Source organism: Orcinus orca, chromosome 16 (genome assembly GCF_937001465.1).
Source record: "Orcinus orca chromosome 16, mOrcOrc1.1, whole genome shotgun sequence".
Taxonomy (NCBI): Eukaryota; Metazoa; Chordata; class Mammalia; order Artiodactyla; family Delphinidae; genus Orcinus; species Orcinus orca.
This window is the reverse complement of record NC_064574.1, coordinates 71,529,400-71,544,885: the sequence shown is the minus strand read 5'-3', so window position 1 is coordinate 71,544,885 and position 15,486 is coordinate 71,529,400. Positions and strand designations below refer to the sequence as shown.

At 43.7% G+C, this 15,486-nt stretch overlaps 1 protein-coding gene across 6 annotated transcripts in view; it reads right to left on the bottom strand.

Annotated features, from left to right (window-relative positions):
* SGF29 (SAGA complex associated factor 29) overlaps positions 1 to 15,486 on the bottom strand; it is a 34,365-nt gene that overhangs the window by 14,093 nt on the left and 4,786 nt on the right. Inside the window, exons 3-5 of one of the 6 annotated variants that reach the window (XM_049699385.1) lie at positions 13,486 to 13,712; positions 6,041 to 6,987; positions 4,740 to 4,891 (exon numbers count right to left, since the gene is read on the bottom strand). The gene's annotated coding sequence lies outside the window, so the exon portion shown is untranslated. The remainder of the gene's footprint in view (positions 1 to 4,739; positions 4,892 to 6,040; positions 6,988 to 13,485; positions 13,713 to 15,486) is intronic. The other 5 variants (XM_049699386.1, XM_049699388.1, XM_049699389.1 and 2 more) reach the window with 5 other exon arrangements.

Genomic DNA, 15,486 nt, shown 5'->3' with positions numbered 1-15,486 from the left:
AGGGAACTATATTCAGTATCCTATGATAAACCATAATGGAAAAGAATATTTAAAAAAAGAATGTATATATATGTGTAACCAAATCACTTTGCTGTACAGCAGTAATTAACACAACATTGTAAATCAACTATACTTCAATAAAAATTTTTTTAAAAAAAGTAAGCTACTGTAACTAGGTAAAACTGGACATACGCCTAAAGATACAAGTAGACTGGAAAAAAAGAACTTTTTTTTAGGACGCTGAAATTTTTACTTTATACCCTACCTTCTTATAAAGGTCATTCAATTAGTACATCTCCATATCCACAAAGATCAGATTCACACTGCATGTCCCCCACCCCCCGGTAATGAACTGTGAACTCTATGTATTTAAATATGCACATCTTCTTAAAAATCTCTGCTTTTGTTTATTAAAAGAGTAATATACAAACCAGGAATAGAGGGGAGTTTCCTCAACCTGATCAAGGGCATCTACGAAAACCCACAGATAACATCATACTTATTGGTGAAAGACTGAAAGCTTTCCCCCCCTAAGATCAGCAACAAGTCAACATTGCTCTAGAGGTTCAAACTAGGGCAATAAAATGAAATAAAAGAATCAAGATTGGAAAGAAAGAAGTAAAACTATCTTCATCTGCAGATGACATGACCTTGTATATACAAAATCCTGAGAAACCCATTAAACAACGATTAGAACTAATAAAGACGGTTAAAGGACAGAAGATCAACAGGCAAAAATCAACTGCATTTCTATACAGTTGCAATGAACAACCCCAAAATGAAACTAAGAAAACAATTCAATTTACAATAGCATCCAAAAGAATAAAATACTTAGGAATAAGTTTAATAAGAGAAGTATACAATTCTTATACTGAAAACTACAAAACATTGTTTAAAAAAATTAAGAAGATCTACATAAATAGACATCCCATGTTCATGGATCAGCAGACTTAACATTGTTAAAATAGCACTACTCCCCAAATTGATCTACAGTTTCAACGAAAGCCCTATCAAAGTCCCAGGTGGCTTCTTTGCAGAAATTAACAAGCTCATCCTAAAATTAATATGAAAATTCAAGGGATCCAGAATAGCCAAAATAATCTTGAAAAAGTTTTGCCAATTACAAAACGTACTATAAAGCTACAGTAATCAAGATGGTGTGGTACTGGCATAAGGGTAGACATAAAGATGAATGGAACAGAATCAAGAGACCATAAATAAACCCTTATATCCATGGTCAACTGATTTTCCACAAGGTTGCCAAGACAACTTAATGGGGAAAGAATAGTCTTTTTTGATAAATGGTGCAAGGACAACTGGATGTCCACATGTAAAAGAGTGAATTTGGGGCCCTACCTCAGACCATATATAAAAATGATCTGAACAGACAGTTCTCCAAAGAAGATATACAAATGGCCAACAAGCACATGAAAAGATGCTTGATATCATTAGCCATCAAGGAAATGCAAATCAAAACCACAGGAGATACCATTTCACACTCACTAGGATGGCTATAATGAGAATGAGACATAATAACAAGTGTTGGTGAGGATGTGGAGAAACTATATGAATGGGTAAAGTGTGGTATTATCCATACAACAGACTATATTATTACACTAAAAAGGAATGAAGTACTGACACATGCTACACATGGATGAACCTTGAAAACATTATGCTAAGTGAAAGAAGCCGGTCAAAACAAACCTCATACTGTATGATTCCGTTTATATGAAGCACCCAGGATAGGCAAGTCCATAGAAAGCTGTTGGGGGCGGTGGTTGAGGGAGGAAGGGGAGTGACTGTTAATGAGAATCGGGCTTTTTGGCCAGGCGGTGAAAATGTTCTAAAATTGACTGTGGTGATGTCTGCGTAACTCTGAATATACTAAAAACCACTGCATTGTCTGCTTTAAATACATGTACATCTCCATCCCTTCCAGCCCCAGGCAAACACTAATCTACTTTCTGTCTCTATAGATTTGCCTGTTCTGCACTTCATTTCTTTTTTTGTTGAATAATATTTCATGTTTGCATATACCACATTTTGTATATCCATTCATCAACTGATAGACATTTGGGTTGTGTTCACTTTTTGGCTGTTATGAACATCGCTGCTATGAATACCTGTGGACATGTTTTCATTTCCTGGGTATACACCTAGGAGTGCAAATGTTGGATCATATGGTAACTCTATGTTTAACCTTTTGAGAACAGCTAGACTGTTTCCAAAGTGGGTGCACCATTTTATATTCCCATGAGCAACGTATGAGGGTTCTGATATCTCTGCATGTGCACCAACATGTGATATTGTCAGTCTTTTTGATTATAGCCATCCTACTGGGTGTGAAATGGTAACCAGTGGTTTTGATTTGCATTTCCTTGATGGCTAAGGATGTTGAACATCTCTTCATGTGTTTACTGGCCTTTGTGTATCTTCTCTGGAGAACTGCCCTTTGCCATTTTTAATTGGTTTTTTTAAAAAATGATTACTGAATTGTGTCCTTTGAAGCACATGTTTTTAATTTTCATGAAGTCCAACTTATTTTCATTTGACTGCTTGTGACATATCTTTTTTTCCTCACACGTGCAACACTATTTTTACCACCACAAGCTTTATATAATGCATTCTAACATAGAGAAGAACATGTCTCTTAAGAAAAAAAAGTCTGGCTGCATTAATTAGAACCGCACAAAATCAGGGATCTAGAGTTTAAGAGATTCAAAGTGGATAAATTTGAGAATGATCAGCATAGAGGTCGTTGCTAAAGTCTTGGGAATTGATGACGCTAGGGATGATCTGCTGAGTGAGCAAAGAGGAAGGGGGAAAGAGCCCCACTGAACCACAACCAAGGTGAAGGTGTGGACCAAAGAAGAGTCCAGTGGGAAGATCCCTGGAAGGAACGGATCAGCACGGAAAAGAGTTGTTCTCTCCTGCCACATAAAGCAGAATCCTGGTCAGAACCATGCCTTTTACATGCCTACACACGTGCATATTAAAACTGGGGGAATGGGGCTTCCGTGGTGGCGCCAATGGTTAAGTGGTTAAGAATCCACCTGCCAATGCAGGGGACACAGGTTTGAGCCCTGGTCCGGGAAGATCCCACATGCCACAGAGCAACTAAGCCCGTGCACCACAACTACTGAGCCCGTGCTCTAGAGCCCGTGAGCCACAACTCCTGAGCCCACATGCCGCAACTACTGAAGCCCACGCGCCTAGAACCTGTGCTCCACAACAAGAGAAGGCACAGCAATAAGCCGGCGCACCACAATGAAGAGTAGCCCCCACTCGCCGCAACTAGAGAAAAGCCCGCGTGCATCAACGAAGACGCAATGCAGCCAAAAATAAATAAAAGTAAGGTAAAATAAAAATAGAACTGGGGGAAGCCCCCCCAGCCGGACAGCGGGTTTTACTTTATACAAGCATTGATAGCAAGCACTCCCACTCTGCTGCCAGGTAAATCAGTTACCTTCCCTGAGAATTCTGACACTTCAAACCTTCTCCCTCCTCAATACCTTTGCTCCTGCCCTCAGACCCACCACCATGCAGGAGGGGTGTGGTAGCAAATAAAGATAACAATTTCCTGCTAGCCGGGCTGTGACGCAGAGACGGGGGTGGAGCCTTGAAGGGGAGGCCAAGCAGGAGGAGGAGGGTTTACAGGTGGAGGAAGTGTGAGCCTGTTGGCTGGGGGGCTGGAGCACGCTGAGAACTAGTCCAAGGACGAGAGAATGGGGCTGCATCTGAAGAGGCCGGAGTGTGAGGGGTGCGATCCAGCCCTGAGACATATCCAGTGTCATCTGTCATTATTTGCTGACATTTCTTCTGGTCTGTCTCATCTACACACACTCAAACGCAGATGTCCTGTCCCATTCCACCCTACCCTCCAAAGAGGCTGAGAGGGTGTGCCCCCTACACCCTCTCCCTCGCTGCCAAGGAAACAAACATTACACTTTTTTCAACAACCAGATCAAAACTCGTCTTGTCTGACCATCCCTAAATAAGCCTAACTTTTCTCTTGACTTTTCCTGGAACCTACCTAGACCTATAAACTGGCTTTCCAGCCAGTGGATGTAGGTAGATCTTTTCTTCCCCAACCAGCCTGGAAGCTCCTCAGGCAAGAACAGTCATCTCTGCTGTCATCAACAACCCCTTTCCACCAATAACCCCACTGGTAAGTAGTGTTGGGAAATCGACAGGAACTTCATATTTTTACTCCTTCACACACCACCTCTCTCCTGCCCTGACCCCCATCCCCGAAGTTAGGTCCATTTTGAAATTCCCATAACGATTCGTGCTGGCTGGACATCTCCACCAGAGGAGACCCCAAATCACTGTGCCCAGCACAGACACTCCTTATGTGATTCTCCTTCTGTATGTTAGAAATGTTCCATAATAAAAAGAATTTTGTTAAATCGATGTACCCAGAAAATATTCTAAAATTAGATGATGCTATTAATGGTTGCACAACTCTGAATATACTTTAAAACATCCAATAAATTATACATTTTAAATGGGTGAGTTGTATGGTAGGTGAGTTATATCTCAGTAAAACTGTTCAAAAAAAAATCAGTATGTCCAAAAGCAAGCTCACCCCCTCCCTCCTCACCCCACCCCCAAACCCCTAGGTGGGAGCACACTCCCCCTAACCCATCCAGCCACCTATGCTGGAACCTGAGTTATTTTCAACCCCCCCTTCTCCCTCAATCCTCATGTCCAACCAATCGCCACTCTGGCTGATTTACTGCCCCAGTATTTCAGGCCTCCATCCACTCCTTGTTCGTCCTTCACTCGTTGGTTCAGGCTGTAACTTAAACAGCAGCCTCCTAGCTGGGCTTCCTCCCTGCTTTCTTGTCTCCCTCAAATCCACCCTCTGCAGAGCTCCAGGACTGTCCATCTAAAAGACAAGTGTGGCCATATCATTTTCCTACCAAAACCTTTCAATCCCCTCCCACGTTCCCCCCACCCCAGAAGAAGTCAAGCCCTTAATACAGGACACAAGGTCTCCACAAAGAGGTTTCCATCCTCATGTTTCCCCCACTCGAACATCACTCGGCCCTGTCTACCTCACATTTTCTATTCCAGTAATACTTTTGACTGGGCGCCATGTAACTTATGCCTGTGCCCTATGTTTGTGCTGCTCCCTCTATCTGGGATGTTCTTCCTGCAGGCAGATTACCCCTAATCCTCTGCCTGATTTAACTGTTCTCTAAGACCTGGATTACTACCAAGTCGCCCCCTCCTCTAATCATAGAAACCCCCAGTCTCCTCAGCTGGGTGAAGTTACCTTTCTCTGTGTCCCCACTGTACCCTGTGCATCTCTCCAACACTGTGCCCAACAAATCGTATTACAATTCTCTGTGTGTGTGTATGTGTCCCCTCCCCCAGCGTGTCCAGTCTCTGACGGCGGGGATCACTTTATCCTCCGTACCTAGCACAGGGCTGGCACGGTACCCACCGTCCTCACTTCTACTCCCATTTAATCTTTAACCATTGCAGTCCGGTGCTCCCTCAGTGCCTATGATCTCCTGCCAGCTCCTGGAACTTTCTGCTGCACTGAATACCTGACCACAAGCTGCTCCTCAAAGCTCTGTTCTCTGGGTTTCCAGGCCTTCAGTCTCCCCTATTTTTCTGTTGCCCTCCTCCTCCACCTCAGTGGACGGTCACCCTGGATCCTCTTCTCGTTCTCTAAGCACTCCCTGAGCACTGTCACCAGCTTCAAGCACCCTTATTCTGAAACTTCCACATCAGTATCATCAGCCCTGACTTCTCTCCAAGGCTCCCAGCTCAGACCTGCAGCTGCCACCTGAACGTCCCAACCATGATGCCCCTCAGACACCTCACACTTCCTGCCCTGCACGGCTCTGCCTTCCAGACGTGGGTGAGTGGTGCCCATCACTGTCCAGCCAGCTTCCCAAGCTGGAAATCCTGGGGTCTTCTCCTTGCTCATCTCCAAACCCCATGCCCTTGATCAATCCCCATTCAAATTCTATTGATTTTGCCTCAGAAATTTCTCTTAAATCCAGACCCTTCTCTTCCATCACACCTGTCACTGCCTTAGTTTAGGCTCTCATCACATTACTGCAATATCATCTGTCTCTTTGTCTCACTGTGGTTACACACAAAGTCTGTTCCGCCTAAGGGGGAAAAAAAATAAAAGAAAACCTTTAACTACTAGATAATATATGCACACAGTAAAAAAAATTCAAACGATTAAAAGAAACACAATGAAATCTCCCACCCCTTGAGGCAACCCCTGTTGTTTTTTGGGTATTTCTCCAGAGATCCCATGTACATACAAGAAGAAAAAATATGTTATCTCATAAAACCTTTTGCAATTAGTAGATGCAGAGACAGACAATGAAATTGACGTTGAAACTTTCAGCCAACCAAAGTGAAAAAGTTGACCCACTTGGTCTGGAGGGGAAGGAGTAGGTCAAATACCAAGACAGGCAGGGCCTAATCCTGCAATCAGAAGGCAGAGGTGGGTAAGGAGGGCCCTGTTTTTGACAAGAGACCTGTCAGGATGCCTTCACATAAAAACACTGACTTGTGACTTTTAAAATGCTCTCTTCTCACCTGATTTCTGTTCAGTGTGAAGTACTGGGTTGGCCAAAAAGATCTTATGGAAAAACCCTAACGAACTTTGTGGCCAACCCAATAATTCTGAAGTAATGAGATGAGTGCCAGGATTCTGGAGGCTCACTTTGCCCACTGGGTAGTGCCCTGCCTAGGAGAACCTCATTTTATGATCTTATCATACAATGAACTACTGCTCTCTCTGGAGCAGTCGGTATTGAGCTCTCTGAAAGTACCATCAAGCTGTTTCCACTACCTTGAGGCCCCTCCCCTGGGACTTGACTGACAAAAGGCAGCGAGTTCTTCCTACTCCAGTGCCCTCTCTTCTCTGGGGTACTCCTTAACCAGCGAGGCAGTCAGAAACTCCCCGGGCTCTCCAAAGTACTCTGGTCACAACTCTATTTCCATTTTTTCCTAATTTAGATGGAAAAAAAAAAAAAGTCAACAACATCAAAGAATCTCTTAAAGCAAATCCCAGCAACCTACAATGATTTTCATTTTGTATGATACCTTCTGTATATATAATATACAGATCATCCTTGACTCACCATGGAGTTATGTTCCGATCAACCCACTGTAAGTTGAGAATGCACTTGATACACCTAACCTACTGAACGTCATAACTTAGCTTCGTCTTAGACGTGCTCAGAACACTTACAGTATTAGCCTACAGTTGGGCAAAACCGTCTAACCCAAAGTCTATTTACAATAAAGTGACTATCTCATGTAATTTATTTATTTAAATTTTTTTTTAATTTTTAATTAATTAATTTTTTTTTTTTTTTGCCACACTGCACAGCATGTGGGATCTTAGTTCTCCAACCAGGGATTGAACCCACATCCCCTGCATTGGAAGCATGGAGTCTTAACTACTGGACCGCCGGGGAAGTCCCCTCATGTCATTTATTGAATACTGCACTGAAAGTGAAGAACGGAATGGCTGCCTAGGTACAGAATGGTTGTAGGTGTGTCGGTTGTTTCCCCTCGTGATTGCCTGCAATACAGCCATCAGGGTAATGAACTGACAGGCATATTTTAGGAGTGTTCCAAGGAGAGGAATGGGGACAGAAGAGCTATAGAGTTCTCACCCTGAGAAAGTTCTCTAACCTTTCCGAGTCTCTATAAAAACCAGAGCACCCACTTGAGGACTAACCACACAAGTAAGGTGATAGACAGTGCCTGGCACAGAGCGTGCATTAGCAGACACGAGCTGCCTCCTCCTTATCCGTAGATGTGGGTCAGGGGACTGCCAGGAAAAAAGACAGGGACTGTGTTAAGTTGAGCAAAGCAGTCAAAGGCACAAGGAACAGAAAACGCCGATGCGTCCCAAGCCTGGGGAAGCAATCGCTGCCCCCGCCATTGAAGGGCCCCCTCCTGCTTAAGCTCCGCCTACTGGGTGCGCCCTGCCTGGGAAAACCAACTCATTTTATGGTGTTCCAATAAATTACTGCTATCTCTGGATCCAGTCAGCTGTGAACTTGAATTTCCCCAGAAAACACATTCTCAGTAGAGGCAAAGGCTTCTGTGGTTCTCCACTCTGAGGACACTAAGCCTGGTGATGCAAAGCCAGAATGCAGACTCAGGACCACATCTAACTGAAAGTTCAGGCAGCTCCCAGCTGGGAGGAAACTGAATGTTCAGCCCAAGCTGCCCATTATCTGAGTCCAAGGGTCCCAGCTGATCTCAGCATTAGTCTCTAACCAAGAAGAGGTTACGCAATTCCTGTAAGTTTCAGAATTCTTATGAATTTTGAAGCAAGGCCCAGTACCCTAAACCTTCTGCGTCCTAGAACCCTCTTTTTTCCACTTAGATGGCCACACTTTCTATTTCTACCCACAAGGGGAACCACTGTTCTAATATTTTCCACTACAGACTAGTTATGCCTATTCCAGAATTTCACAGAAACATAATCATGCCATCCATATTCTTTAGTGTCTGGATTCTTCCACTTAATGTGTTTTGAGATTCATCTGTGTTGCTGTGTGTATCAGGAGTTTGCTTCTTTCTATTGCTGAGTTGCACCTATTATATGAACAAACTGGTTTGTTTAACCTGTTCTCTCTGAATAGCATCTATTTCCACTTTGGGTCATTATGAATAAAACTGCTACGAGCAGTCATATGTGACTCTTTTTAAACACACATATTCATTTTTCTTAAGTAAATATTTAGGTCTGGTAATAGCACTCTTAATTTCCCTTTGGGAAACCACCCCTCACCTTGGCTCCAAGGCTGGGTATACCACCTGGGCCCATGAAAATATTATATTCTCCCTGACCACCATGACTGGTTCAGGAAGAGATATGTGACCCAAATCTGGACAAAATCAATTTCAGATCTTTTGCTAGAGCTATCTGCAAAAAGATAACATCTTTCTGTTGGTTAAGAGTAGCATGGAGGGCTTCCCTGGTGGTGCGGTGGTTGAGAGTCTGCCTGCCGATGCAGGGGACACGGGTTCGTGCCCCGGTCCGGGAAGATCCCACATGCCACGGAGCGGCTGGGCCCGTGAGCCATGGCCGCTGAGCCTGCACGTCCGGAGCCTGTGCTCCGCAACAGGAGAGGCCACAACAGTGAGAGGCCCGCGTACCGAAAAAAAAAAAGAGTAGCATGGAATATGACCCAGCAATTCCACTACTGGGCATACACCCTGAGAAAAACCATAATTCAAAAAGAGTCATGTACCACAATGTTCATTGCAGCTCTATTTACAATAGCCAGGACATGGAAGCAACCTAAGTGTCCATCAACAGATGAATGGATAAAGAAGATATGGCACAAATATACAATGGAATATTACCCAGCCATAAAAAGAAACGAAATTGAGTTATTTGTAGTGAGGTGGATGGACCTAGAGCCTGTCATACAGAGTGAAATCAGAAAGAGAAAAACAAACACCGTATGCTAATACATATATATGGAATCTAAAAAAAAAAAAATGGTTCTGAAGAACATAGGGGCAGGACAGGAATAAAGACGCAGACGTAGAGAATGGACTTGAGGACATGCGGAGGGGGAAGGGGAAGCTGGGACGAAGTGAGAGAGTGGCATGGATATATATACACTACCAAATGTAAAATAGGTAGCTAGCTAGTGGGAAGCAGCCGCATAGCACAGGTAGATCAGCTCGGTTCTTTGTGACCGCCTAGAGGGGTGGGATAGGGAGGGTGGGAGGGAGCCGCAAGAGGAAGGAGATATGGGGATATATGTACACATATAGCTGATTCACTTTGTTATACAGCAGAAACTAACACACCATTGTAAAGCAATCATACTCCAATAAAGATGTTTAAAAAAAAAAAGTAATTATACTCCAATAAAGATGTTTTAAAAAAAGAGTAGCATGGAAGCCTGGAACGATGGAGGCTTTCACCTGCCTGAGGGAGAAATCAACATGGACAAAAGCAGAGCTGAGAAGACACAGAAAATACCGGTGACATAATTTAGGCTTCTGGATACAGCCATGCCTGAAACTGATGCACCCAGGACTCCAGATACAGTCAACAGCTACTCCTTTTCTGCTTAGACTAGTTTGGGTTACCTTTTTGTTACCTGCAACTGGGAAGTTTGACTAAAAAGAGGTAATTCTTGGGGACAAAGGCTTCAGGTGGAAAGCACATATCAGCTGCTAAACACCCAGCTTAAAACTGTTCTCTGACCCTCTACTAGCAGCCAAGGCCTCATACAAACAAATGCAAACATCCTATACTTAAACCACTCTAAAAAGAATCCCACGGGACTCAAGACAATAAAAGCTTTGTTATGAGTCAAAGGGAAGCAAAGCATCTAAGACTTTACACTCAGATCCCATACCCTCAATTTAGCCACCATCAGTAAGAAGCTACATTAATCAATTAGTTTTTTTAAAAAAATTAAGACGATGATTTCCACTTACCCACCCCCACCCCCGCCCAGTACCTACCATGCTTCTGTACTTCTCCTTTAAACCTACATCAATGCTACAAGCCCACCTTCTTTACAGCTGGGGAAACTGAAGTTCAGACAGGTTAAGTTATGCTGGTAACTCAGGAGATACAGGTAGTTGAGCTGGGATTGCAAGTCTGCAAACTATAAAATCTATGCTCTTCCTCCCAATTCTAAGTTTTGTCACAACTTCAGCATATTCAATAGCAAAAGAGATCATGGAAGTAGAAGCAGTTTGTCTACTGTAAACTGCCAATCAACTGTTAGGTTATTATGATTACACTGAAAGTATCACCAGTAAGACAGTGATTCATTGTGCCATCTGAAAAAAAAAGAGGTAGGAAAATAAAGGTAACAATGACAGCTATTCCTGATTACCTACCATGTGCTAAGCACTCTTGCGTAGATTATCCTATTTAACAATCCTGCAAAGTACTGTTCATAGTACTGAGGAAACTTGAGTCTTGGAGAAATAAATGACTTTACCAAGAAAACACAAATAATAAGTGGAAGAGGTGGGATTCAAATTCAGATTTGTCTGACTCTGCAACCTAAGCCTTAAGGGCTCAAACAACTTAGTATCAACATCCAACTCCCACTGGTTCAGTATTCACCATTCTACCTTCCTCTCCACAGATACAGTGACCACAAATCCTGAAGTGACATAAACTGGGTATTTTTTCCAAGACAGATGACTCATCAAAATTCCTAGTGAGATTCATTTTTAAAACCTTTGTAAGAATCTTTGTATATAAATTTAGAAATCAGAAAAAAAGGACTTTGACTTAACATCCCTGCTTCTAGCTCCAGAAAATTGGTCTCTAAAACTATGGACTCTAATTGGACCTACCCACTGAGAAAAGGGTGCCTCGTGGTGGGCCAGGTATTTATAAGATGGACACTCCGGTTTACCAAACACTTCCAAGGCACTGCTTCAGATCCTGGAGGGCATCTCTCAACTGACCTACAATACCCACGCCGAAAAATCCCAGGGCCCCAGCCTCAAACAAGCACAGACTTTTATGCTTCTGTTATGCCTGCCTGAAATGCCTTTGATCCTTCCCCCTCTTCCCCTCTGGATCTCTCAAATTTACGCGTTTTTCAGGGTCCAAATCAAATGGCAGCAAAATTAACACTTTTACAGTAGTACTTGCCAACCTTTTTCACACCATGGCACTCAGAGAACACAATATTTGTATGGCATGCTAGGATAGAAGGACAAAGCTGCTTATAGCCAGAAACAACTGGCAGGGAGATCTGGCTGTCCCAGGCCCCTCTCATCTGCCCTGATGCCAAGGGCAACCAAAACTTCCAGAAACTTCCGAAACACGGTACACCAACTTCCGTTCTGGCACCTGTCACACATACACCCGGAGACTAATTGTTTCACTTGTCCCTCCTGCCACACCTCTTAGAATAGAGGGATGCAGTTTTATTTATCTTTATATTCCCAGCAACTAGCACAGGGCCTGGCACCTACCAAGTCCTCAAAATAGACTGCAGAACTGAACTGAATCCTGGAAACCTCTTAGAAACACTGCAACAATTCTGAACCTGGGCTGTTCAATACCTTCTCCTCCGGGACCGCAGAAAACAAATTAGTTGGAACCAATATCCTCTTAAGAGGGATTGTCTACTTACCACCTATGGAGAAAAGGTACTTTCCCTTTGTAAATTCATTCATTCATTCATTCATTCATTAACATTTATCAAGCACCTACTCTGTGCCAGGCATGAGGGGTATACAGCAGTGAATGAGACAAACAGTCCCTGCCTTGATCTTAGGAAACTTACAGTCCAGAAAGGAACACAGATATTAAACAGTTTGGTATACTTAATTGTAGGTAAAATAAACACTCTAAAAGGGATGGATCAGAATACATAAATGGCTAAATCTGAATAAATGACAGAGAATGCCAAAAATGAAAACAGAAATTCTCAGGCAGAAAGGACTGACCAAATACCAAACATACCTACAATTGGACACCCAGGAGTGAAACTTCAAAGCCTCAAGGATAAATACGTGCTGACTGATGGAGGAGGAGAGAGAGGAAGCAAAAGACACCTACAGTAACTCAAGGTGCTTGGCCTAAGCAACTGGAAGAAAGACAAAACTGAGCAAGGCGAAAGGTAAAACTCAAAATTTCAGGAAGAGCAATGACTTGAAGGCAGAAATTTGAGAGTTAAGCACAGTAGACGGTATTTATATTTAAAGCCCAGGAAGTGAACACTGAACAGAGATCTAGGATGACGCTTTGGGGCAGTACAACCATTAAAAGTAAGGAAGAGCAAGAATCAGCAAAGAAGTCAGAGAGAGCTGAAGCTAAAGACGAGAATGTTCCACAAGGCAAACAAAAAACGCGTTTCCATTAAAGACAGTGACTAACTGCATTAAATACTGCTAGGGGTCTCAGAACTAACTTAACACTGAATTTGGCGACCTAGAGATGATCGGTGGCTTTGACAAGGCGCTATTTCAGAGGAGGGGTGGGGGCCAGGCCTGAATGGAGTGGGTTTGGAGGAGAAAAGGTGCTGGTGAATACAGGTTGAAATTTTGGCTGCAAACAGGGGCAGAGAGATGAGCCACCGGGAGGAATGTGAAGGAAGAATGAGGTTGTTTGGTTAAGATGGGCACATCTTGAGCAAATAACAGAGCTGCCAAGGTTCGGGGCCCATCCTCTGCCCTCGTCTTCTCGCACCTGGGCTGGGTACCCCACCTCTCCCAGCCACCAAGCCAAGCTCCACGTGCGGCTGCTTCCCACCTTCGCAGGGCGGGCGGGCGCAAGCGCAGACCTTACAGAAGGTCTGCGCCACCCCTCCCTCCCTCCCCGCGCCCCGCCTCTCCCCGCCCAGGGCGCGTGCGCACCGCCCCTCAAGAGCCGCCTCAGCAAGGCCCGGGAATGGGGATCCTCAGCCCTCCGCTCCCGCCATTCTCCGGGCGGGGTGGGCGAAGGCCGGGGGGTGTCCCAGACCGCGACCCATAGCCACCTACCGAGCCACGGGTGGAACAGCACGTCGCGCTGGAAACTGCGACAGCGGGAGCAGGCGCGCGGTCCCTCGAATGCTTTTCAAAGTCTGCGGATAACAACGCGCTTGCGTTCGAAGATTCGCCGCAGGGCGAAAACCACACACGCTTTTTTGCCTTTTATGAGTTTGGTCGCAGCGCGGAGGACCTCTCTACGCATGCACCTTCTTCCTCTGTGACATGCCGCGCTGCCCCTTGGGAAATGTAGTTTTCAGTTTACACACTGTTCCCGACTCAACTGAACCTTATTTTACCAAACCAGGGTCCTTGTGTGTTTTCAGTATCCTCTCCCATTCCCCAATAAATGCCTCTATAAAACAATAATACTTTTTTTAAACGAGCAGATTGTTGATTGAAGTGGGAGCAGTGGGCATATGAGAATTCTCTGTACTTTCTGCCTCAATTTTGCTGGAAACCTAAAACTGCTCCAAAAAATAAAGTTTATTTTTAAATTCTTTAAAAACAAATAGAAACAAGCAGATCTGTAGACCCAGAAATCATGCTTTTAGGGAATCTTCCCAGGAATGTACTACAGTTGGGTGAGCAAGTATTTAACTACAATGGTCTACATCCTAGCATCTTGTAATTTCTTACATAACCCCTACCAAAGTTTATAATTATATATTTTTTCGATTATTTGATACACTTGCCAGCTCAATAAAGTCAGGATCATCTCTTTTAGTCACCTATGTATTCCAGCTACCTAGCATAGTGCCTGGTATATAATAGGCCTTCAATATTGTTTTATTCATTAGAAGAATCTCAGACATCAACACAAACTGTTTCAGCCCAAAACTTAATGCATCATTTTCTTCCTGCAAGCTTGCTTTTCTTTCTGTGGTCTCTCAATAAATGGCATGACCATCTACCCAGTCTCAGCTTTATATCCTGCATTTTATGAGGCTTATGCTAGCAAGGATTTCACATTTTCGTGTTTGTAGGAGTCTCAGAAGCTATTTCTCCTGAATGTCAAATACCAACTTCAGATTCTCCTCAGGGGAGATTTGGCACTCACAACTTTTTGTTTGTTTGACTTTAATTTCTTATGTTTCCTACAATAAACATGTATCACTTGATTAATTTTTAAAAGTGTTTTAGAGTGTTGCCCATATTGTAAGAGGTAGCTCTGTCTTCCCCTCCACATCCAGATTTCTCAAAAGAATCATCTGTCCTCCATTTTCATTTTCTTACCTTCCACTTGGCAGCAATGGCCTAAGCCGGCAGCTGGGAGTTACCCTTGATATCACATTTTCCTTCCCAGCCCATATTCAATCCATCACTAAGTGTCTGCAGTTCACATCTGTTGGGCACTTACTATGTATCAGGTACTGTCATACAGGAGAAAGTTAGAACTGTGGAACCGACCAGAACACTCCCTTTGTCTGGGCAGCATAGTTCCGTCCTGTGAGAAAGCTACAGCATGGCAAAGAAATCTGGGCCTTCTTCATCTATCCGTTAAGTCTCATCACTTCAGAGCAACACATCTGAAATGCTTTTCCAAAGAGTCTTGAAAAGTCACAGCAACCTTCACTGACGGTCTCTTGAGGGCATGTGGAGAGAGTTACATATCATACTTTCCTAACAATCCCTTTACAAATTCCTCCCTTGACACAGAGTTCCACTGCTGAGGGCCATGCTCACATCCTTCTCTGCTCTTTGGTTTCTCCCCCTTCAGGATTGGCTTTTTACATGGTTGCTTCAGGGACCTTCTATGTAAAGCCAGCCTCCAATCTCTCAGATTGTCCCTGTTCATGCTCACCCATCACCCACTTAAGCAAAACAAAAAGCTCTCTTCAACCTGACCTCATGTGGCAGGCAGGTGGGAGATACTGTAACTACTGTATTCGCATTTAATGGTGGTTTTCCTTGACATAGACAAAAAAAAACATATCATGACCAGAAGGTGGCATAGTATGCATGGAACCCAATGGAGGAAAGGGATGAAATAAACTGACACTTAAAAATTTC